The sequence below is a fragment of the Columba livia genome, chromosome 5, assembly GCF_036013475.1.
Source record: "Columba livia isolate bColLiv1 breed racing homer chromosome 5, bColLiv1.pat.W.v2, whole genome shotgun sequence".
NCBI classification, from domain to species: Eukaryota; Metazoa; Chordata; class Aves; order Columbiformes; family Columbidae; genus Columba; species Columba livia.
In genome coordinates this window covers 5,649,686-5,671,701 of record NC_088606.1, presented here as the reverse complement: position 1 = coordinate 5,671,701, position 22,016 = coordinate 5,649,686, and the positions used below count along the sequence as shown (strand labels likewise).

Below are 22,016 nucleotides of genomic sequence, written 5' to 3'. Positions count from 1 at the left end.
TGACCTTTTTTAGCAAGGCCTGTTGTGATAGGACAAGAGGTGATGGTTTTAAACTAAAGGAGGGGAGAGTCAGGTCAGACATGAGGAAAAAATTGTTGCCCCTGAGGGTGGTGAGAGCCTGGCCCAGGTTGGCCAGAGAGGTGGTGGATGAACCATCCCTGGAGACATCCCAGGCCAGGCTGGACGGGGCTCTGAGCAACCTGATCTGGTGAAGATGTCCCTGCTCATGGCAGGGGTGGCACTGGATGAGCTTGGAAGGTCCCTTCCAACCCAAACTGTTCTATGATTCTGTGATTCTATGATTCTATGATTTTACAGCCATGGCAGCTGAGCAGAGGACCACTCATGCTACTGAGATTTCCCATGCCTCTCCAGATAGCTAAGTCCCCCTGCTCCCCAGAAAAACCCATCCACGTCCCTCTCTCAGCCCCACGTCCCAGCAGCTGTGCTCAGCTCCAGCTCCCTGCCCAGGGCAGAGTGGGACTCACCTCCAGCCTTCCCGTGTTCCTGTGCTGCAGCGGATGGACACCCACGCAGGGGTGAGGAGGAGGGAGGCAACAAGAGAGGCAATGCTGGGGCCAGCTCTGCTTTGGAGACACTGCAAAACCATGGTAACATCGCTACTTAATTATATAGCAACAGCTCTCATGTTAGGCAGTAATGTAGTACTGTTTCAGACGGTGCAGACACTTTCCCCATACAGGGCTAACCTGGTCAGTTAATTACGGTGAGTGATGAAGGTATAGCGATAGTGACAGCAGCATGAGCCACATGTTTTGTCCCACACAGATTTACACACTTCATACTTTCCCTGCTAGCTGAATCATCTCACTGACCTCACCACACATCTCTAATAGACACAGCTCAGTGTTCAACCCAGGACCAGAGAGGTTCATGCTCAAAGCAGTAAGCCCTTCCCAGAAGAAAGGACATAATTTCCAGCACAATTTGCATTCAAACTGCCTGTGACAAAGCAGAGATGGCTGCAGTTGTGCTCTTTGGACACGAGAACACCTCAGCTGAAGTAGGACACGTGATGGGAGCCTGGAGCTGGGTGGAAGTGCTCATGGAAAGGCTTTCCAAGCTTCCTGAATGCCGTGGGAAGCTGAGCAAGATCAAATTGCACCCACAACATGTTTTAGCTCATACAAATCTGACAGCAACAGCAAGGACATTCGCACTTTTGCCTTTATTTTTTTTACTCAGAAAACTCTAACCTCACAGCCTCGAAGGAGTCCATTCGGTATCAACTGATGCTCACTTGGCCAAAGGCCCCTTTACATCAACTCCACTGCCAGTGAAAAATGGTCCTTGAATCAGAGGCAATCTGCACATACCTTGTTTGCACCAAAGAGCACATTTTATGAGCTGGCTTTTAACCTTCTTTTGCATATGGGCAACCTGAGGTGGGCTGAGTAACTCAACCAAGGTCACACATCAGCGGCAGAGGCAGAAGAATTTGGTGTACCATTCCCTGTCGTTTGGGCTCTCCATGTAAACCAGAAGATGCCACATGTAAGGAAGAAAGCTGAAAAGACCTTGTTGTAGTATTGGTCTGCTAGGCAGCCCTCAGTGCATCACTTTGCTCTCACTATCTCATCCTCCCGTTCTTTGCATTTAAGAACTTAATTTTGCATTTAAGAACTTAACCTAAATTTTTCAGCTTCATCTCCACACACTGTCTCTTTGCTGGTTTTCCATACTCAGATGGTTAACAGAAGTGAGTCTCATTAAGTGTATAACAACAGGTCAAGAAACCACTAAAAAAAAGCCAACGTAAATCTCTTTCCCTTTCCACTGTGCGAGGGAGAACAAACACAGTCCTCCTGCTGTTGCTCAAGGCACGTGCCTGGAGGAAGGGAGGTGTTGTTGGCTCCAGGCTTCGCATCAGTGAGTCCCATAAAACTTGGAAGGTCAGGTGTGCAGTCATGGAGCCCACGACACGTAAACAACGGGATGTGAATCGGAACAGACAGGGCTCCGGAGGGACTTGCTGTCAGTCTCTGAGCCTTAACTTAAAACGTGAGCTGAGAAACTGCCACATGCAAAAGGCTGGCTTTGAATTCAGGTGCAAACTGACCTGCAATGGTACCTGAATCTCTGTTGTTTTAATTGTTCTACCATTTTTGTAGTATCGAGCTTCTTCTCAATGTTGTCTTAAGAGAAAATATCACTTTTTAATCTTCTTTAGTGAAGGCTTTGTCCTGGAAGAACACATTTTCTATCAACCCAAGCATCCGCAAACCTGTAAGAGAAAAAGAATGGCATTTCAATTTCCAGAAATTATTGGCCCAAAACTTTAATCTGAATCTCACGGCTGAACTGTTAATTCAGGACACGCTGCATCTTTGCCTTACCGTTTGCTGTGTGAGCATCAGATGTGCAGACAGGACCATTGGGCAAAGCAGCACTGGGGAAGTTATTTCGTTTCAAAAGATGCTGGCACTGCAAATCAAAGCTTCTCCCTCCGATGGCGCTGTTAGTCACGGGACAGCACTGCCAGCCCTGTCCTGGCTCAGACTCAGCAGCTGCCTGTCCCTCCAGGCCGGGGAGAGGACACAGGGAGGGAGGGATGTGTCTAGTTTGTCTGGAAAAGGCAACTCCAATCATGCGGTTTCGACTTTGTCTTTCCTTTAAAAGGAAAACTGGGTTCTGATAACCATTTTGGTGCTTCTGCAGTAGGCTGAAATTGTTGCCCAGAATCATTCTCGCTTTTCAGGTGATTACCTTCAAAGCAGCTCTCAGATTCCAGCTGTTAGCCTCATGCATAATGTATTTCATTTCAGGCCTTTCATCCATGCATAAGTTTTCCATCTATTTCCATCCTGGTCTCCAAAACTCTTTAACCTGTAAAGCAGGAGAAATTGCTGTTTTCCTCACTTTTTTCAGGAGTTTCACTTCTCTCAAACACTGCTTACCAGTTCCAGCTCTTGTGCCACCAAAACACTGTTCCAGGGCATGACATTCATACCCAGCCTCTTATTGCAGATTTTTGGGGACACCTCCTTGCCAGAAGCATCTATGTTGGCTGAAAAGTTCACTGCCTGCAGCCACTCTCTGTTCCCTGGTGATGGATCAGCCAGCTGTGTTCCTCTGATCCCTCCCTAAACCACATCACCCACGGGGAGCCAGCTGAGCTCATCGAATCACAGAGTGGTTTGGGTTGGAAGGGACCTTCACAGCTCCCCCAGTGCCCCCCATGCCATGAGCAGGGACATCTTCACCAGCTCAGGTTGCTCAAAGCCCCGTCCAGCCTGGCCTGGGATGTCTCCAGGGATGGTTCATCCACCACCTCTCTGGACAACCTGAGACAATGTTTCACCACCCTCAGTGTAAAAAATTCCTTCTTCATGTCCAGCATGCATCTCCCCTTTAGTTTAAAACCATCACCTCTTGTCCTATCGCAACAAACCCTGCTGAAAAGGGTTATGCTCACCTACTCCTTTTAACCAAACTGACTTCAGGGGCTCGTACAGCAAGGAGAAGCTGGTTACAAGGAGCAGAGAAGAGGAGTCTAGAGAAGTTACAAGTCTAGAGAAGAGGAGGCTTAGAGGTGACCTCATCACTCTCTATAACTACCTGAAGGGAAGTTATAGCCAGGCGGGGATTGGTCTCTTCTCCCAGGCAGTCAGCAATAGGACAAGGGGCCATGGGCTTAAACTCTACCAGGGGAAATTTAGGCTGGATATTAGAAAGAAATTCTTTACAGAGAGAGTGGTCAGGCATTGGAATGGCTGCCCAGGGAGGTGCTGGACTCACCGTCCCTGGAGGTTTTTAAACTGAGATTGGACATGGCACTTAGTGCCATGATCTAGTAAACGGACTAGAGTTGGACCAAGGGTTGGACTCGATGATCTCTGAGGTCTTTTCCAACCCAGTCGATTCTGTGATTCTGTGATTCTGTAACAGTTGGACTCAATGATCTTAAGGGTCTTTCACAACCTAAATGATTCTATGATTCTAATAGCAATCACCAAAAGAGGACGCAGAAGTCCTGTGTTGTGCCTCTTCAGTTGGGCCAGCAAAACAGCATCACACATTGATATCCCGGTATTACCGTGCTGGCTTGTGATCATGGATGGAAACTGCAGGAGAGCTGAACTTCTCCAGCAGTTGTGCCAGGGCCTGTGTTAAGTGTCTGTAACTCCCTATCGTCTATTGCATAATCACCTGTTGGCCAGGGACAATTCATTTAGATGATTTGGAATAGCAATGAGAGTAGATTTAGAGGAACAAGACTTCAAAGCAGGAATGTGGATCTCAGCAGTCAAACATCCAGCAGTATCTGGATGCCACTTCTTTTCCAAATCCTTTCAGACGCAGCCTAAGGGGTTAGTATTGACTTTAAAAGCCAGAGGCCCTGATTCAACAAAAACAGGTAAGCACTTAATAACATTAAGCACACGCTCAAGTCTCTTCCTATTCAACAAAGCACTTAAGCACACACTTCACCCCGCTTAGATGACCCAGAACCAAAACACTGAGTTCTCTGAATTTCTTCAACATTTACTTAATTTTGGAGGAGGGACAGGAATTTGAACCTTGATCCATGTTTTTGCAAAGGGTCCCTATTTGCAAGTGAGTCAGACTCCAGCTCCGGACCTACACACCCAAACACTGGCACATTCATGTTTTGGATTGGGATGTGAATTTTTTAGCTTGCACCTCACTCTGATCTGTGCTTACAGTTATTAAAAAGATTGAACTGCAGGCAGGGAGCTATTAAACCATGTTCCTGTGCAAGAGTTAGATTGATGATACTTTCCCCAACTCCACCTAACTGAGATGCAAAACTGAGGCACCACCTTGGTGTATATATTGTGCAGATGCTCAGCCTGGGAGTGCACAGGGTTTGCAGAGCTCCTCCAGTTTGGCTGCACTTCCAAAAACTTAAACCTTCCACAGCCCAGCTCTGTAACCCAACTCCCAGAGTCATGTGAAATCCTCAGCCTTTGGTTATTATTAAAATGTCATATAGCGATCACTTAGCGGTTGCCTGCTGGGGGCTGCAGCCGAGGAAGGCAACTGACACCAAAGATGGAGAGACTCGATCTGCCTCCGAGCTGGTGTTTCAGGTTTTCAGCAGACTTGGGAAAACATCACCACATTGCTTTGCATACATTTCCAAATGTCACTGCTTCCTCCAACACCTTCTTTTCCTTTTTTGTTTTTTTAATTTTGATTTGTTTATAACAAAAGCTAAGATCCTCCAGAGTGAAGCAGCAAGCGTCAGGCAAAGTAGCAAACAAATAAAGAAATCAAAACAAAAACCATCTGGGCCACGTGGCCAAATCCAAACCCGCTTCCCGTCTCACACCAGTGCCAGTTGCATCTCAGCATGTGGAGCTCAACTCTTCTGCTTTGGCAAGGGAGCTCCAGGGCAGAATAAAGCTATGAAATAAAAGGCCGGGCTTGCTCCATAGAGACTGAAAACAAATAGACTGCCGATTGTCTGGGCGAGCAGGGGAAGTGATGCTCAGACATCTAAGGCAGCAGGAGGATATGATAGCCCTCCCATAGGCATTACAAATTGCCTGGAGGAGGAAGAAAATGAACCTGGTTATAAAGAAAAGGCAGAATTCAAATAGCCACATCGTGGGCCTGCTGGGAAGAGCATCACTGGAGGGTTTTCTTATTAAATGCTTGCCAGAAGGAGGAGGAAGGAGCATCCAGCCAAGGGCTGTAGGGCCTGTAAGGAGGCTGTTACTTTGAGCAACAAAAGGCCCAAGGAACCAGCAGGTCCTTCCTTGCTGGTCATGGCAGCAAGAACACCAAGAAAGTCAGAGCAGCTGGAGGGAACGGCTCCCTCAGGCTCCCCCACCGCTGCTGGGGAGCGACACACATCCAGAGAAACAGCTCTTGTCCTCGACAAGAGGCAGCTCGACTCAAGGGGAGCCCGGCACAAAGACTAAACATGAGACCGGTAATGAGGAGAGACAGGCATGACAACTGCCTTGTGGGCAATACCTGCCTTCAACCTGCTCCGTTAATTGTCTTCTGCTCTGAACAAAAGCACGAGGGCTGGAGACACCAAGCAACCTTCGTTTGGGTGGCAGATAAAGAGGAACAGTAAATGCTCCATCCTACTGAGCAGGAGGGAGAGATGGGGAGAAAAGTCACCCGCCCAAGCTGAGACACGGAGATGAGAAGAGAGCTGGCACGTGTTCACGGAGCTTACTCATCACCATCTGGTGCTACTGCTGGAAGATCAGGCTCCTTCACGCTGCTGGATGACATGGTTAGACAGGGATTCCTCCTGGGAAAGATCAAAATCAGAAAACTTGAAGAAAAAACAAACAAACACCAAAATCAACAGCTCTTTGCAGCCCAGCAGCACTTTGAGAACCTGTCATGAGCTTTTATAATTACCCTGCTGCATTGGAAGAGACAAACACAGCACCCAGCACTGCTGTGATGAGGCAAGAGCTTCATCTTTCTCGGAGAAGTATACGAACACACTAACCAGAGGGTATTTGAGATGGGCCACAGTGTTGGGGAGGACTGGATAGCAAATGTTGGTACAATAACAAGTGTTTGGCTCCTGCGTGTTACTCACTGCCCTAGTGACATTCCCTGTCCTCTCCCCTCCTGCTCCGAAGCCAGAGCAAGATAAAAGGTGAGGAGAGGATGGACCCAGCCCAAGAACTGCATCCAGACCGTAGGGTGCTGGCTGGATTGCACCCATCTGCTCAGACCTTGCCCACTATTCCCCAGACCACAGGTAATTTCCCAGGGGGTGCACCAACTCTAAATGTGGGTGCCACTCCAGGTTTACCACAGCAGGGGTTTTGCCAGTGCTTCCAGCACAAAGCCCAGATGATCAACAACAGTTTAACCAAGAAGCAGGGGAAAAGCTCCAAAGACTTTTACACCCTCTTGTCTTTCCCAACCACCCACAGCGGTGTATCCAGGGGACCTTTTAACTATAGTGGCCAAAAAAACATACTTTGTTCCCGTTCCCTAGCACATACGCTGGCTTATTTTCTATCCTGCAATTGCAGAGACCATCGGAAACCTGCAGTCCTTGGAGAGCACATGGTGGCGGCAGCAGCCACCCCAGGAGATTTATGAGGGCAGCAAACTCTCCGTTTCCCTGGTCACCCTCGGAGGATTTACAGCCCCATGCATTGAGAATGAACAAAGACCTGCTGTTCCTCATCAGAGACCTTATGATTCTGTCCGTGGGGAGGAGGGCTTCAAACACAGATAACCTTTGCAAGGAGAAATAGCCATTCCTGGGTGTAACACGAGAGATAGGCAGAAATAAAAGCATCCGCAGTGCTCTGGGATATCTCAGAAAACGAAGCTGGGAGTTCGCGTTATTTGTAAAGGTGGAGAAGAAGGATTGGGCAGTGGAAGGAGGGAGGGAGGTTGGTAGCAGAGTTTTTCATGTAAATTTGGCTTATGGGACAGTTTTCTATTGGATATAATACAATTAAAAGTTGTTTCGGCACAGGACTCAAGTTCCAGCTTCTTCTTCTCTCTGCAGAGCACATGACACCTTGAGGTCTGCACCAGTAGCCTTGGGCTCCTGTTTTGAGTGGGCTGTGCTCTTTGACATCCAGCTACAAGGCACCTAGGGGCAGTTTTTGGAGTACAAGGGCTGATAAACTTTCAAAGGCTTCGCTTGAGCTTGTGCACTTCATCCCTCCATCTGTTCTGGGGCTCTGATCTCCCTGTAATCAAGAAGAGCAGCACCAGCAATGCTTCCTAAAAGACTTTGCTACAGAGCCATGACCCGTGTGGTTTTTCCTCCCAGCTTGTTATCCAGTCTTAAACAACTGGCATGAGACTCGCTGCCGAAATACTTGCTTCTGCTAATGGATCTGACCATGAATCCCACGCAGCTGTTTGCTGTACCCTTTGTATCGGAGTCATCAATGAAGGAGGAAGGACAATAAATGGTAATTACTATGTAGATTTCAAAGAGAAGTGGATCTGTGCCTTTGGTCACTGCTTTGTTTGTTTGGCGACATCTTCACAGCACAACGTGGAGGGTTTTTTTTTTTCCTTAACTCTTAAATTAGCAGGGGAAGTATTAATTTGTTGTGATACTAATTGTCATATGCGATTCTTTTAAGAAAAAAAAAACCCAAACAGTAACGCCATTCCCTGGGACTGAAGATGATACCTCTCAGTAAGTGGCTTCCTGGAGGAATATATTCACAGAGGAGCAAATTCCCATTCTAATTAAACGGAAATCTCTGAGACATGATTTTCCATGAAGGAAACAAAAAGGCAGCACTGACATGTCTGATGCATATATTAACACTAAAGACATGGAAATTAATTGGATTTATTACTAGTCACAGCTGCAAAGATGGCTCATTTCTAAGTTTATTTTACAGAAAGCAGTGGGAGGAGTGGGATTTAATAGTCATCTCGGTTAAGCTAATGAGCCAAAACTAATGGTCTCTTCTTGTTTAGAGAGGCCCCAGTTCAGTGGAGCACCTAAGCATGTGTGCAGCTCTCACCATGGTTTCCAAGGGATGCTTTGCATCTGCTGGAGTGTTTGTTGATGAGCAGGATGCTTATAGATGCTTACGGCTGGGGAGGGAAAGGAAGCATTTTTCTGAATGGCATTCACAATCAGCGATGATCTCAACTGATCATCCCATTTTATCATTTCTGTCCAGAAGAGAAAAAATCACTTTCTGGTGAAAAAAAAACACAATGAGAAACCCAGTGTCATAAGGAGTTCCCCGCTGTCTTTAAGTCATCAATGTGAAAACAACAAAATCTCTCCCTGCACTTGCAGGTGATGAAATGCGACGGAGGGTCCAGCAGGACTCACACCCTGTGCACAGGGAACAGTTGGGACAGAGGTGATGGCACAAATATAGTCAAATTAATTGCATTCCAATTGTAAATAAAACCTAAGTAAATCCAGCCTGCCCACAAAGAGGGGTTTTGGCTGTTCCAGGAAGATGGCTGGATCCCGCAAGAAGGCTACTTGTTGGAAAGACTTGGGCTTCCTGCAGTGACTGAGCTGCAGATGGGACATCACTCCTTTTTCTCCTCTCTCCCCCTCCTGACCGCACAGTCTTATCCCCTCCTCAGCCCAGCAGAGCACAATATTTTACTCTTTCTTTTCCCCCCGCTCCCGGTTAGTTTTCTGCTATTTTGACAAGCCAAACCAGCTTCCCAAGGGATCAGATCCATTCCAAAAGAAAGCCATAGCTACCTTGTGATAGCTCCAGCAGGTACACCAGAGATGGGAAGCCAGGAGCCCAGCTGCAGCTTGATAATGGCACCAATGTCCCTAAATCACCATCTCTCTTGTTTCTTAGGGCACATCACTTGAAAGGATGCTGAAAAGGTGCCCAGAGGACCTTCAGAGGTCCCTCCTCTCCTGTAGATGAAGAAAAACAGAAGGTGTTCGATGGAAAAGCTGACCATGGAAGTGGCAAGATGGGTGTCATTTGCAAAGCACTTATCTCGCCTCTCCATGAGGTGATCTGGAGGATTTTGGTAGCTTCCTTCCCAAATTGGAAAGCAATTTTCTGAGGCAAAGACAGGCTGCCTTAGGCAGGGAGGTGTTAAACTAACAACAAAAGGGAAAGGTGCAAAGAAGGAACAAACGGAAACTCATTTAGCACATAATGAAGGTGATGAGAACAAAATTAATCAAAGCGCTGAAGGAAGTGGGAAGAAATTCTTTCATCACCTATCCACCCAAGGTAGGTCCTGGCTAATAAACAGGAATCATGTTGTACAGGCAGAAATTTGGCCTAGCTGGAAAGATGGGAACCTGGTGGGAAGATGAGTGTTAAAATAACGGCCCTCAGGAAGGCTGAAGTGGGGACAAGATGGAGAACTGTTAGAAATAGGATCACAAGCATGCAGGTCATTGGACTCAGTAGTAAATTAATCTGAAAATTGATGGCTCAATCATCTAAAACAGAAAGCACAAAATAGACCATCCAGTATCTGCAGTGGAGCACAAAATCAAACCTGCGAACCATCTGAATGTCTCCCTGAGCAGCTGCCAAAGGCAGGGAGGGGAAAAGGGCCAGATTGTCATGGGGAAACTTCAAATGGAGAAAATGCTGCAGGAAAAGCTGCCTCCAGTGCTGAAACAGCCTCCGTATTTGTAAAGATGATGGTGATTATTTCCTATCTCAAAAGAACTCACACATCCAACAGGGGAGAATTGTATATTAGACCTTTTTTCTTGGCAGATGCTTGGCAGAATTTGATCACAGGACTAAAAACATATAGTAGCTTAGGTAGGAAGTGATTGCCACTTGAAAACATTTGTTATTTGTAGACAGAATAAAATCAAACCCAGGAAGATAGTGCCTTGCTGCTCTCCCAGGCTGCTGTTACAGACCTGAAAACAATCACAAGCCAAATCAGTTCAGAGAAAGATGTTAAAGACAAAAAATATTTTTTAAAAAAAAGAGGAATATCAAAGAACATTTCTCTATAGTAACCAAAAGCCACAATCTGACAGCTCAGAGACTATAACACTGGTTAAAACAACGACGCCTTCTTCGCCAAGAGAATACAAATATCCTTTATGAAACTAATGGAGTACAGGGAACGCAAAGGCAGTCAACACAAATCAGAAAGTAGGATCTATAGATCAGCTATATGGGAAACAAAAGGGCACAAGAAGCAGGAGACAGCGAAGAGAATTAGGGCAATTGCAGCATTTTTTTTTAAGTACAGGGAAACTTCTTGTCTTCCACACAGGCGGCAATAACCCTGCAGAAAAGGCAGCAATGTAAAAGCAATATTTTTGATGTGTGCCCTTTGAAAACAGCCAGATGGTGAGGTTAGATCATATGGGGCTGATGACATACTTTTCACTCCAGTGGTAACTAGGGTGACCGTTAGGCAGAGGCTGGATATTTTTAAATAACTGGGTTTGTACAACCTGCAGCTAGGCAGAACCGTCTGTGCTGGGCTTTCACCTCCAGATTTCCCATTGCTGCTTTGTTGACATGAGCAACACTGGGAGTTTCCATGCAGAGGCACAGCCAAAAAGTACGTTAGGTAAGAATGGATAATGCAACATCTAAAACACTGGGAGCAGCCTGACGGTAAATCTCTCCCATATCTCCACTGGTAGATACGAGTCAGTTGTACCATTGGCAAACAGATCTTTCCTGTCCTTGTAGAATCATAGAAGTTTGGGTTGGACGAGACCTTTTAAGGTCATCTAGTTGAACCCCTCTGGGTTTGCCCCTGGGATCCTGGAGATTAAATCTAATGAGAAGCCTGTGCTGTCATTGCTGGACGCTGCTCTCAAAGCAGCAAGAAGGACCAGGGTGTTGGGTGGGACAGGATCTTGCTGAGTCTCCCTTACAGCTCTTGGGCTTGGGACTTGCTGTGGGATCAAGAGTATACCTTTCCAGCTGGACACTCCCAAACCCACTTCATCTGGGTTTGTTAACAGAGATTGTTTTTTGCAGAGCTGGTTTAGAAGCTCCATATAAATAATCCTCAGCCTTTTCCCTGCTGCAGCCCTCAAGGGAGTTCCCAAAACGTCCTCAGAGCTGCCGGAAAGGCAGAGTTAGTCACTGAAACCGTTCACTGATGGAGATAGACCCAGAGAAATGGTGAGCCCAGGACAGCTCTATGAGCACATGGCCAGGCTCACTTCCAGGACAAGGCACCACCTTGGTCTCTACCTCCCTGACTGAGCCCATGTTGACCACTTTCCCATCACAGGTAGCCAGATGGTCTTTTCAAGATGGGGGCACTGTTGCTTCATGGCAGTGCTGTGTGATGGTGGCCATCCTGCTGTTGACCCACAAAGATGTCACCATTTCATAGAATCACAGAGTGGTTTGGGTTGGAAGGGACCTTCCAAGCTCACCCAGTGCCATCCCTGCCATGAGCAGGGACATCTTCACCAGCTCAGGCTGCTCAGAGCCCCGTCCAGCCTGGCCTGGGATGTCTCCAAGGATGGTTCATCCACCACCTCTCTGGCCAACCTGGGCCAGGCTCTCACCACCCTCAGTGTCAAAAATTTCTTCCTCATATCCAGCCTACCTGCAGCTGCATGGAAATCAGCCCATGTAAACAATTCCCATGGGCCACTGTTGGCTCAACAGTCAATAGTTGAGCCACCCCACTCATGGCAGACACCCAGAGGTGTGTACCAGTTGGTATGTTCAACTTCCAGTGTCTTAAGAAAAAAGTCTACGGAGAGTGGCACAGATCTGCTGTATTTGTGCAGTCATGGCAAGACAAGTGTCTAAATGATGTCCCAACACACCCACCTTCACTTTCCCAGAAAATGCCTATTACACCACTACAAAAAAAAGAAGTCGGTTATTAACTATTACTGAAAGCATTCTCCCAAGAGGTGGGAAGGAACAGGAAAGCCAATGAGCCCAACCCAGCTCAGCAGAGCCAGAGATGTGGGGTGTGCAATGCCAAGCAGCGACTGATGCAACATGAGCGGTCCTGAGCCAGCAAACAGGAGAGACCTGACCTGGAGAAAAGGGAGTCTGAATCCCATCGGTTTATAGCTAGAGTTTGGCTGAAAACTTTAGGACAAAAAGCAAAGAGCAAAGCTACGTACCTTGTGTCCACCATGAACCCCACTGTGCTCATCAGTGCTGCTGGCTATGGTATACTGGTTCTTATTAATCAAGACTGTTATGTAGCAGCGGAACAAGTCAATGGAATAATATATTCCAGATTCATTACTGTCATCTCCCTCAGAATTTTGTGTATTAATGACCAGATTATATCTGTTTATATAATACAAATTACCACAGAGTGACTGCAGGCATTGAAACGCTCCTTGTCTGTTTGACACACATAAATAATGGAGGAGCTCACGCTGCATTTGGTACACATGACTAACCTTTTATCCCTGGCACCCCCGGTGCAGGCTGGAGAAATGACTCGGGTTTCAAATTCCTCGCCCCAGCTGTCATTAGCCTCGCAAAGCGTTAGCGAATCGGCGGCTAATTGATGTCCTTGTTGGACATTATTTTATTAGTCAGGCCTGGTGAGCATCAAGAGGAATTCTAATGCCCTTCTATCCTTGGGTCCATGTGGCTGTAAGTGTTAAGGCTTGTAAATAATTAACTGCATTCTAAGAGCAGTTCTAGGAAGAGGTAAATCCTGCAGGTTTGAGCCAATCCAGCTGGTCTTGGTGTTGTGACCAATGTGGGTTCCTGGCAGGGATGAGCACCCCATGGGGTGGAAGGAACAGCCCAGACTTCCATCCTCCAGCGATGGTGGTTCATAGAGTGGTTTATCGGTGAGGTCTCGGGTTCACATCATCCTTGGATGTGGATGGTCCTCAGGGAAGCTGCCATGGGGAAGAGGGAGAACCAGGAGTTTGCCAGCAGCCTCGAGAGAAGGTTCAAATGAACGTTCAAAGGATAAAGCTGTGCCACGCTGCCTGGTGCTCGTTGCAGCACCGAAACCACATCGTTGCATCAAGCTGTCCCCAACATGTGGTGAGGAATAAAGGATTTTCACAACCCGCTGTGAGCTTCTGGCTTGTCTGAAAACCCACGTGCCGGGTCACGGAGAGGTTGGGGTTTGATGGCTGCGTCGCTCATCAGTCGGGGCAGCGAGCGGCAACCCCGTGCTGGTCCTGAGTGTCTTTGAGCAGTGAGACCGCAGCTGGGAGACCAGGGGCAAATCAAACCCCTCCTTCGGTGTGGGGCGAAGGTTTTGCTTTGACAGTCAGCATTCAGACCCTTTTTGCTTCTGCTTTTTGCTTTAAATGTGGCTAAATGACCTGAAAATTAGCACACATGTATAAATCAGGGACAAAAAATATTTTTGCTCTGGTTGAAATGACATTTGAGGAAATGTTTTCCTTTAAAAAATGTCATTATTTGTTTTGGTTTGGTTTTCTTAACAGCAGCTGGAATTCCATCATAAACCCAGACCTCCCAAGCTCACGGACAGCTGATGTCCTCAGTACTATCCCCTGCTCATCTCCTGGGATTTCTCCCCTTCTTTTTCCTCCTCTACCCATCTCTCCATAACCTCTCCAGGTCAGGAATCACCTCTTCCTACACGAGTATTCTGCATTTGTTCTCAAACAGAACCCCTGAGGTGACAGCCCAATGCAAAAAATAAATAATTTAAAATAAAACCTTCATCGGTCTCATGAGATCCTCACTCCAGCTCTGCTGATGTACTGTATGGGCTTTCCAGGAGCGGAGTAAAAACGCACAGAGAACTTGGGCACACCAGGCTATTCATACATTAGGCAATAATTATAATGTATATTAACTGCCTGGGTGTTGAAAGAGTCCCAGCATGAGATTGCTTCTCTAATAGGAGACAGAAGTGATAAAAGACAGTAATAGATTGCCTTTCAAATGTGGAATTAAAAGCAGCAACTCATTAGATTTTTTTTTTTTTCACAACCTCTAATCACAAGTAGCTCCTTTTCAAGTCAGATTTCCATTTCCAAGGCTAAGCTCAGCAACACAAACAGAAATTAAAGACGGGGGGTCCTATTCTGACCTCTCCAGCATCACAGGAACAGGGAGTAACCACGTTCAGCTCAGCAGTGCTGCCCAGTCGGAGCGGGAGCCCAGGAGCCAGCCCACCTAGGCAGCCTTCTGAAGAGACCAGCATCAAAAGATCAGGATTTGGCAGCTTTCTTTTTGTTTCATGCTATCTGCAGCCACTAAATTTCCTTTTTTAAGAGATAGCCTGGAAGATAAAGCTTTTGAATCAGAGCAATCAAACAAAAAAATGAAGTTACTTCAAAGCAGTGGCGGAGATTCTTAAAAACTGACATTTCCACTTACCGATCCAGTTTGTCTCTAGCAAGGAATGCTTTCCAGATGATTTTGGCTGCTGTTTCTAAAAGAGAAATATAGAAAATAGGAGAAGAAAAGCTGAATTTTAGCTGAGCACAGTAAATAACATTCATTAGGTTCTCCTGGACAGTTTTAACGACTCAGAGTTTTAAACTGTTCATTCAACATCTTTACAGGCCAAAATATAGTACGGTTTCAAACTCAAATCCTTTGGCAGGAGTTGCATAATCCATAAAACATTTGAAGCAGGGAGTACAGGGGGAGAGGAACAGAGGTATAAAAATCAGGCTGGGAATGGTGTTACTGGTCAAATTTCATCTAAACCAGTCACAAACTCCAGTTTTATCTGTACCGATAGCATCTGAAAAATAAGGGATTCCAGAGCACCTTCATCTTCCCACCCCCAGAGCCAGGACCAGCACAACCACAGGCATGTTTTGGCTCCCAGAGACCCCAAGCAGGGGTTAACCAGGTTTCACCGCCCGTGTTTATAGTAGCCGAGCTCTTAAACACAGATGGCCGATTTGGATCCGGCAGCACAAAAGCTGCATTTCTTTTTTCCACTGTGGTGTCCACCCACCCTGGATGGGAAATAAGCTCTTCAGCACATGATGCTTTTCATGAGATCTGTGCACAAAGCCAGGCCTGGAGTTTAGGTCTACTTTAAGTTCCCAAAATGTCATGGTCCGTGTCCCTTTGGAGCAATCCCACTGTGTCCCCCGAATTAGGGGGCAAACGCTGCTGGTCCTGGCACCCTGGCAAGTGGAGGGGTCTCAGGCAGCTGGGACTTGTCTGTGCCCTGATTCTCCTCCTGGGGTGCAGGGGGCATTAAAGGCAAAGCCTCACAGCTTGGTCACGACTCTGCTTGAGGTGCGTGGAGATGCAGGGAGCACCCAGGAGGTTTTCTGGAGCACAAGGGCCAGTTTTGGGTGCACCCTCATGGGACGTAGTCACAGCCATGCTCTCAGAAGTCCATCCCCTTGCCCAGCTCCACTAGGTTGAGGCTGGTGATGGTGGTTTATCCCACCCATAGTACCCTCTGATGCCAGCTAAAGGGAGTTTTCAAGGTGATTTAGTGCCTGAACGCACAGTAAAGCGAAGTCCAAACCCACAGCCATCATCCGCAGGGACCAAGTGACACTATCTCTGCTACAAGCCAGAGCCCCCCAGACTGAGCTGCAATGACACAGCTGAGCTGCAGCAATCCCCAGACCCCTGCTGTGGGGGCACAGGGGGGCAAAGGGTTGATGTCCTGAGGCAGAGACCTGAGGCAACTGTGCTGCACTGTTCTCCAAAACAGGATTGCAACCCAAACCCCATTGCACCACCTGGCAGGCAGGGAGCAGGGAGACGGCCACATCTGGCAGCTGCAAAGGATGGAGAAATCATGTTGGAGCATTAAAAGCTGTTTACAGGCAAATCACTGCTGGCCCTGTCCCCACGGACACACACCTGGGCCCGGCTCCTTGCCGAAAACACCCTGTGGAGGAGATTTTAAGGAAAGTCAGAGAATCACAGAACAGTTTGGGTTGGAAGGGACCTCCAAAGCTCACCCAGTGCCACCCCTGCCATGAGCAGGGACATCTTCACCAGCTCAGGTTGCTCAGAGTCCCGTCCAGCCTGGCCTGGGATGTCTCCAGGGATGGTTCATCTACCACCTCTCTGGCCAACCTGGGCCAGACTCTCACCACCCTCAGGGCCAACAATTTCTTCCTCATGTCCAGCCTGAATCTCCTTGTTTTTAGTTTAAAACATCACCCCTTGTCCTGTCGCAAGAGGCCCTGTTAAAATGTCTGTCCCCATCTTTATTGCCAGCCCCTTTTAAGCACTGAAAAGCCACAATTAGGTCTCCCCGGAGCTTCTCTTCTCCAGCTGAACACCCCAACTCTCTCAGCCTGTCCTCCCAGCAGAGCTGTTCCAGCCTTGCATCATTTCTGTGGCTCCTCTGGCCTCTCTCCAGCAGGTCCATGTGTGTCCCGTGCTGAGGGCCGGGGGTGCTGCAAAGGCACCAGCTCACCCCAGGGTGGGAGCCTGGACCTGAGGCGACTTTTGTCATTTTGGTATGAAGGTGCTGGGGATAAGTGTGGTTGGGGTCCAGGGTCTCACCTCCAATGATATAAATCAGGAGTCCATCCATTGCCATCCACAGGGAGCAGGAGCAGAGCAAGGCACTTTGTCGTGCCGTTTGTCCGGCAGTGATGATAAGCAGGGAAGATGCTTTTCTGTACATCGGTTTGATGAACACGGTGTTGTGGTTTAGAGATGTCTAGGACAACCCTGCCAGGGGAAGGAAGAGAACACACAGGATTTTCCGTTTATCAGCTGTAACCACCTCCTCCATCTCCTCTGTCAGACAAGAAAGAGTTTGCAGGAAGGATCTGAGGTCTGGGCAGGAAAGGGATTTCGTCCCTATCACATCACGCCATGGAACATCAGGCCCCGCGGATGGTTTGCCTGGATCAGACACACTTTGCCCGGATCAGGCTTGCAGCCATGTGCATTTAATTGCAGCAGCATCGCAGCCCCATGCGGGTTACGCAACGCACTCACCAGCTGGATATCCAACATGTAGCCCAAACCAAAAGCCCACAAATACAGAGCCTCTCACCACATTCCAGTTTGGCTCCGGTCCCCAACTTGGTTCGTTCCTCCGGAGACAAAAGGCTCAAGCCCTGTGGCCGTTCACTTTATAGAAATAGGATCAAGACCTAAAAGTGTCCATTAACCCCTCCTAAAAGTCTCCATGGAGTAATTTTTGTTCCCCCTTCCTTCCAGCATCCTGTTGCATGGAGAGCTCTAGTACAAAAAAAATGCACAGCTGAAAATGAAGCATCTCCTCAAGAAAACAAGGAAACCAGCCCAACCGTGAGCCCTTCCCTTTACTGCTCCATGTGCTAAATCCATTGGAGACGAGCAGCGCAGACGGAGAAACCCCAGGACTTCCCATCCTCTCACTCTTTCATGATTACACATCCCTGCTACAAGCAGGCAATAAAATCCTGCAGCCGCATCAACAAAATTAGATCAATTCCACAGCTACACATCCACATTTTAACCTGATCAAATAATTCCTCATCCTAAGGAACCTGGGGAATAGCTCTTTATAGGGAGAGCACGAAAGGAGACAGAATCGAATTAAAGATTCATTCAAATTAAAAGGTTCAATTTTTAAAAAGGCAGCGGCTGAACAAGAAGGAGCTGGGGAATGTATTTCTTAATGAGCTCAGTGGCAGGAGTATCTTTAATAATAGATCTGATGGGGGAACTGTGTAACCCAGCAGCGCACAAGGCATTTCCCTCCGCGCCGCAATAAACCGAACGGCATGTGTCCCCATGCACAGGTGGTTGTTAATGCTCCGTCTGAGCCCGAGATTAAATTTCGGTGACCAGAAGAAATGAGTGTTGTTGGTCTTACGGACAGGTCTGATGATGCTGAGCCAATAGGATGGGGGAGAAAAGGGAAGATAATGAATAGTTATGAAAGAAAATGAATAGTTCTATGACAGGACAAGGTCTCCAGTAACTTGGCTGTGACCCCGCCCGATGCTGATTTTCAAACAAACTCAGCAGAAGAAATGCTGCCTTCTTTAAAATACAGATGAGGATTAAAAAAAGGGAAGGTTTTTCCCCAGGGTCTGGCCTTAAATTCTGGAGCAATCTCTAGGCAGCTGCTTACAGCACGTATAGGACTTCTCCTTATAAACAGATCAGGATACATAAGGTGCTTGTTGTGCTGAGCCCTCAGAACACTAAAAACACAGTTGTATCACTTGGACATTGTATCCCCACAATTTCACTTTAAAAATGAGATTTCCATAACTTTTTCTAGGCAGGCAAGCAAAAAATACATGGCAGTTTACAGCTGTTATCCTTTTAAAAAAAAAAAAATGCAAAAATGCTTCCTTTGCAAGGAAAACACAAGTTTTGCACAAAAAATGTAGTTTAAGCCCCTGGTGAGGGAGCTCTGAGCTGACAGCCCGGGCTGGGGGGTGATACCTCTCCCTGCCCCATTTTGGGACTGAGCACCCCCAGAGCCTCGCAGCCCCTCTGCTGGCTGCCAGCCCTCGCCCTCACCCAGACCCCTCTTTGTCTGGCTCCGAGAGCAGGTGATGCTGTGTCACACAGAAAGGGCAGGCAGGGAAAGAGCTCCCGAGAAAAAAGAAATACCAAACCACTTGTTTCTAACCCACGCAGGAGGCAGAGGCCAGTTTTATAAAAGCTTCAGAGCATTTACTTCTCTGTTGCCTCAAACATGCCCAGAAGATATTTCACAGCACCCAGCATCTCTGCTGGGACCGATTGCCAAAGGCAAACCCTGCTGGGGATGGGGCAGGGAGCTGTGATGCTCACAGCTTTATTGTAGTTATTACAGGCAACTTCGCCACCGTTGCAGCTCAGTTCTGCAGCTCTCCACGCTCTTTGCCTGTCACAGAATCACAGGGTGGCTGGGGTTGAAGGGACCTCTGGAGATCACCCAGTCCAACCCACCTGCTCACGCAGGGTCACAGAGCAGATCACACATGGTTGTGTCCAGGTGGGTTTGAATGTCTCAGAGAAGGAGACTCCACACCCGCTCTGGGCAGCCTGGGCCAGGCTCTGGCACCTCCCAGCAAACAAGTTTCTCCTCAGATTCAGATGGAACCTCCTGTGTTTCCGTCTGTGCCCACTGCCCATCATCCCGTCGTTGGGCACCACTGAAAAGGTCCACCCTCTTGACAGCCGCCCCTGAGATATTTATCACAGTGGTAAGATCCCCTCTCAGCTTCTCTTCTCCAGCTGAGCAGCCCCAGCTCTCTCAGTCGCTCCTCATGAGAAAGATGATCCAGACTCCTCGTTATCCTTGTAGCCCTCTGTCCAACTCTCTCCCGTATTTCCTTGTCCTTCTCAAACTGGGGAGCCCAGAACTGGACACAGTACAATTGCATCAAAACGTCCTGTCCAATATTGCATCCCCAAACAGCAAGAGCTGCCACTCCTCTCCCTTTCTGAGCCGGGGGGTTGAGCAGGAGGGGGCAGCGAGAGGAGACAGGTGTTCTCTGTGAGCAGCAGGTGAGATTTATATGAACAGTTGTGGGAGTGGAGGAAAGGGAGACCTTTGGGGCTCAGGAAAATCTGCAACTGTTTTTGTTCCATGGCGCCATCAAGCTCATGGGTCTCCTGCCGTGGCCATGCAGGCACTTTGCAGGAGGTTCCCGGGCACCAAAGTGCAATAGGCTGCGGGAAAGCAAGTTGGCAGCAAGAGCACACAAAAGCTTGTCCAAGCATACAGGCAGGTGGGGAAATGGGAGAAAAACAAAGCGATTTGTGCTCCCATATCCCCAGCCACAGATCGATCCTTTTTTTCACCCTTAATTTTCTTAGTTGACTTCAATATCCCTCTTTTTTCTCGGCAGTCTGGCTTATTTTCCACCCCTCACAAAAGTGATGGAGTGACCATTTCAACAGCTGCCTGCAGGCAGACTGATTGCAATATATAACACACATAGAATCATAGAATCATTTTGGTTGGACAAGACCCTCCAGATCATCGAGTCCAACCATTAATCTAACACTGTCATTAGACCATGTCCCTAAGAACCTCATCTCTGCACCTTTTAAACCCCTCCAGGGATGGTGACTCCACCACTGCCCTGGGCAGCCTGTTCCAATGCCCGACAACCCTTTCTGGGAAGAAATTTTTCTTCATATCCAATCTAAACCTCCCCTGGTGCAACTTGAGGCCATACATACGTACACACATACATACATATATATACCTATACACACACACACATAAGCATTTATATGCATACCTATATATAGGTGGTGCCCTGAGACTCCCTAAGATATGGTTACCCAAGGCCATGGGCCCACATCACCCCGCACTTCAAGCTTCTCCCTCTCTTGCCATCAACTGGAAGGTATCTCAAAGTCAGGTTTAAGGCCTTAAATCGCTCCGCTGTCCTGGAAGACCTCCCTGCTTGCTGGAAGTGGGGTCTCCATTTTTGCACCGCAGCCCTGGCCTTCATAAGCCCCACTCACTCTGATATAGGATCTTGGTATGGGCATTTTACAGTGAACAATCACAGAACTGTTTAGATAGGAAAATACCTTTAAGATCATTGAGTCCAATGCAGCAGCCCATCTATGAACAGGCAGGGTTGGGGAAGAGGCCTGAACTGTGGCACTGGGGTTTTCACGTTACTTTATGAATAGCAGCAAAATTAGAGCCCTGCATCTCTGTCCTGGGAATGTGGCAATTGTGCCATAAATGTGGATGGGTGAATTAAGCTGAAAAAAAAAGCTTGGAGAAACACTGCACCACACTAAAAAATGATATTTTAAAATGTTAGAACCTGGGATAGCATTGGAATAAAGGGCTCAGAACATTCACCAAACCCTTCAAAACTAAATGGCTTAGGTGCCACCAGGCTCTAACGAAGACCCGCGATCCAGGACCATATTGTCACCATGTCTCACCAGCCGATGGCTACAAAGAACAACCTGTGTCACTTGGTGCCATCAAAAATGTCACAGTACTTAGTCACTGTATTTAGTGCAGCTCTAAATCATCATCTGTCAACCCGGTGTCACATCACACCAGCTCCTGTTAACAAAATAGAGCAAATCTTTGGCTCCCATGATGACAGGGTGAAATCCACTGGAAGGACATTAGCCCCAAGAACTGGAGCCGGAGACAAACGAGAAGCACGAACAATCCCGTCCTTAAAGATTTTCTCATCCTGGCCTTCAGCATTTTTCTCTATTGTTATTTCTGGGTCAATGCTTTATTTCTTGCTTGTTTTACAATGTGTGAGACCTGCAACGTCACCAAGGAGCAAGTGTCATCACGTCTTTAGGATCTACCAGGATGGGGACTGAGTGCAGGATGGCTGGGTCACCAAAATGCTGACGTCCAACTAAAGCATCAAGGACCAACTTTCCCCACTGACACTTCGCTTTCCCGGCATGATTATCCCCTGAGTCCTTGAGCTAAAGGGGACTTTTGTGCTTAAGACTTTTTTGTCCTCATCAAAGCACCATTGAGGGCTCCCAGGCGGGGGATCAGCCAGTTCCCATGAGGGGGAATAGCCCATTCCCATGTGCACTCTAAAACAAACATTTTTTTAAATTTTGGCTGCTGTATGACAAATGGCCTCGGTCCCCACTTGGAGTAGGTCCCTTGGAAAGCAATTCCTAATAAGTTTTGGTTTTTAATTGGAATGAGCCTGCATTTATAAACAGGCTGCTGTTAAACTATACGGTGCCGTGGGGAAA

The 22,016-nt window shown here is 47.6% G+C and overlaps 1 long non-coding RNA gene across 2 annotated transcripts in view; it reads right to left on the bottom strand.

The window, feature by feature from the left end:
* Window positions 1–369: 369 nt before the first annotated feature.
* Window positions 370–22,016, bottom strand: part of LOC110361563 (uncharacterized) — a 33,303-nt gene continuing 11,656 nt past the window's right edge. Inside the window, exons 2-8 of one of the 2 annotated variants that reach the window (XR_010472705.1) lie at window positions 16,866–17,036; window positions 12,827–14,802; window positions 9,185–9,352; window positions 5,968–6,256; window positions 2,358–2,847; window positions 2,081–2,245; window positions 370–598 (exon numbers count right to left, since the gene is read on the bottom strand). This is a non-coding gene — a long non-coding RNA (uncharacterized LOC110361563). Of the gene's footprint in view, window positions 599–624; window positions 2,246–2,357; window positions 2,848–5,967; window positions 6,257–9,184; window positions 9,353–12,826; window positions 14,803–16,865; window positions 17,037–22,016 lie in introns of those variants that run through there. The other variant, XR_010472706.1, reaches the window with a different exon arrangement.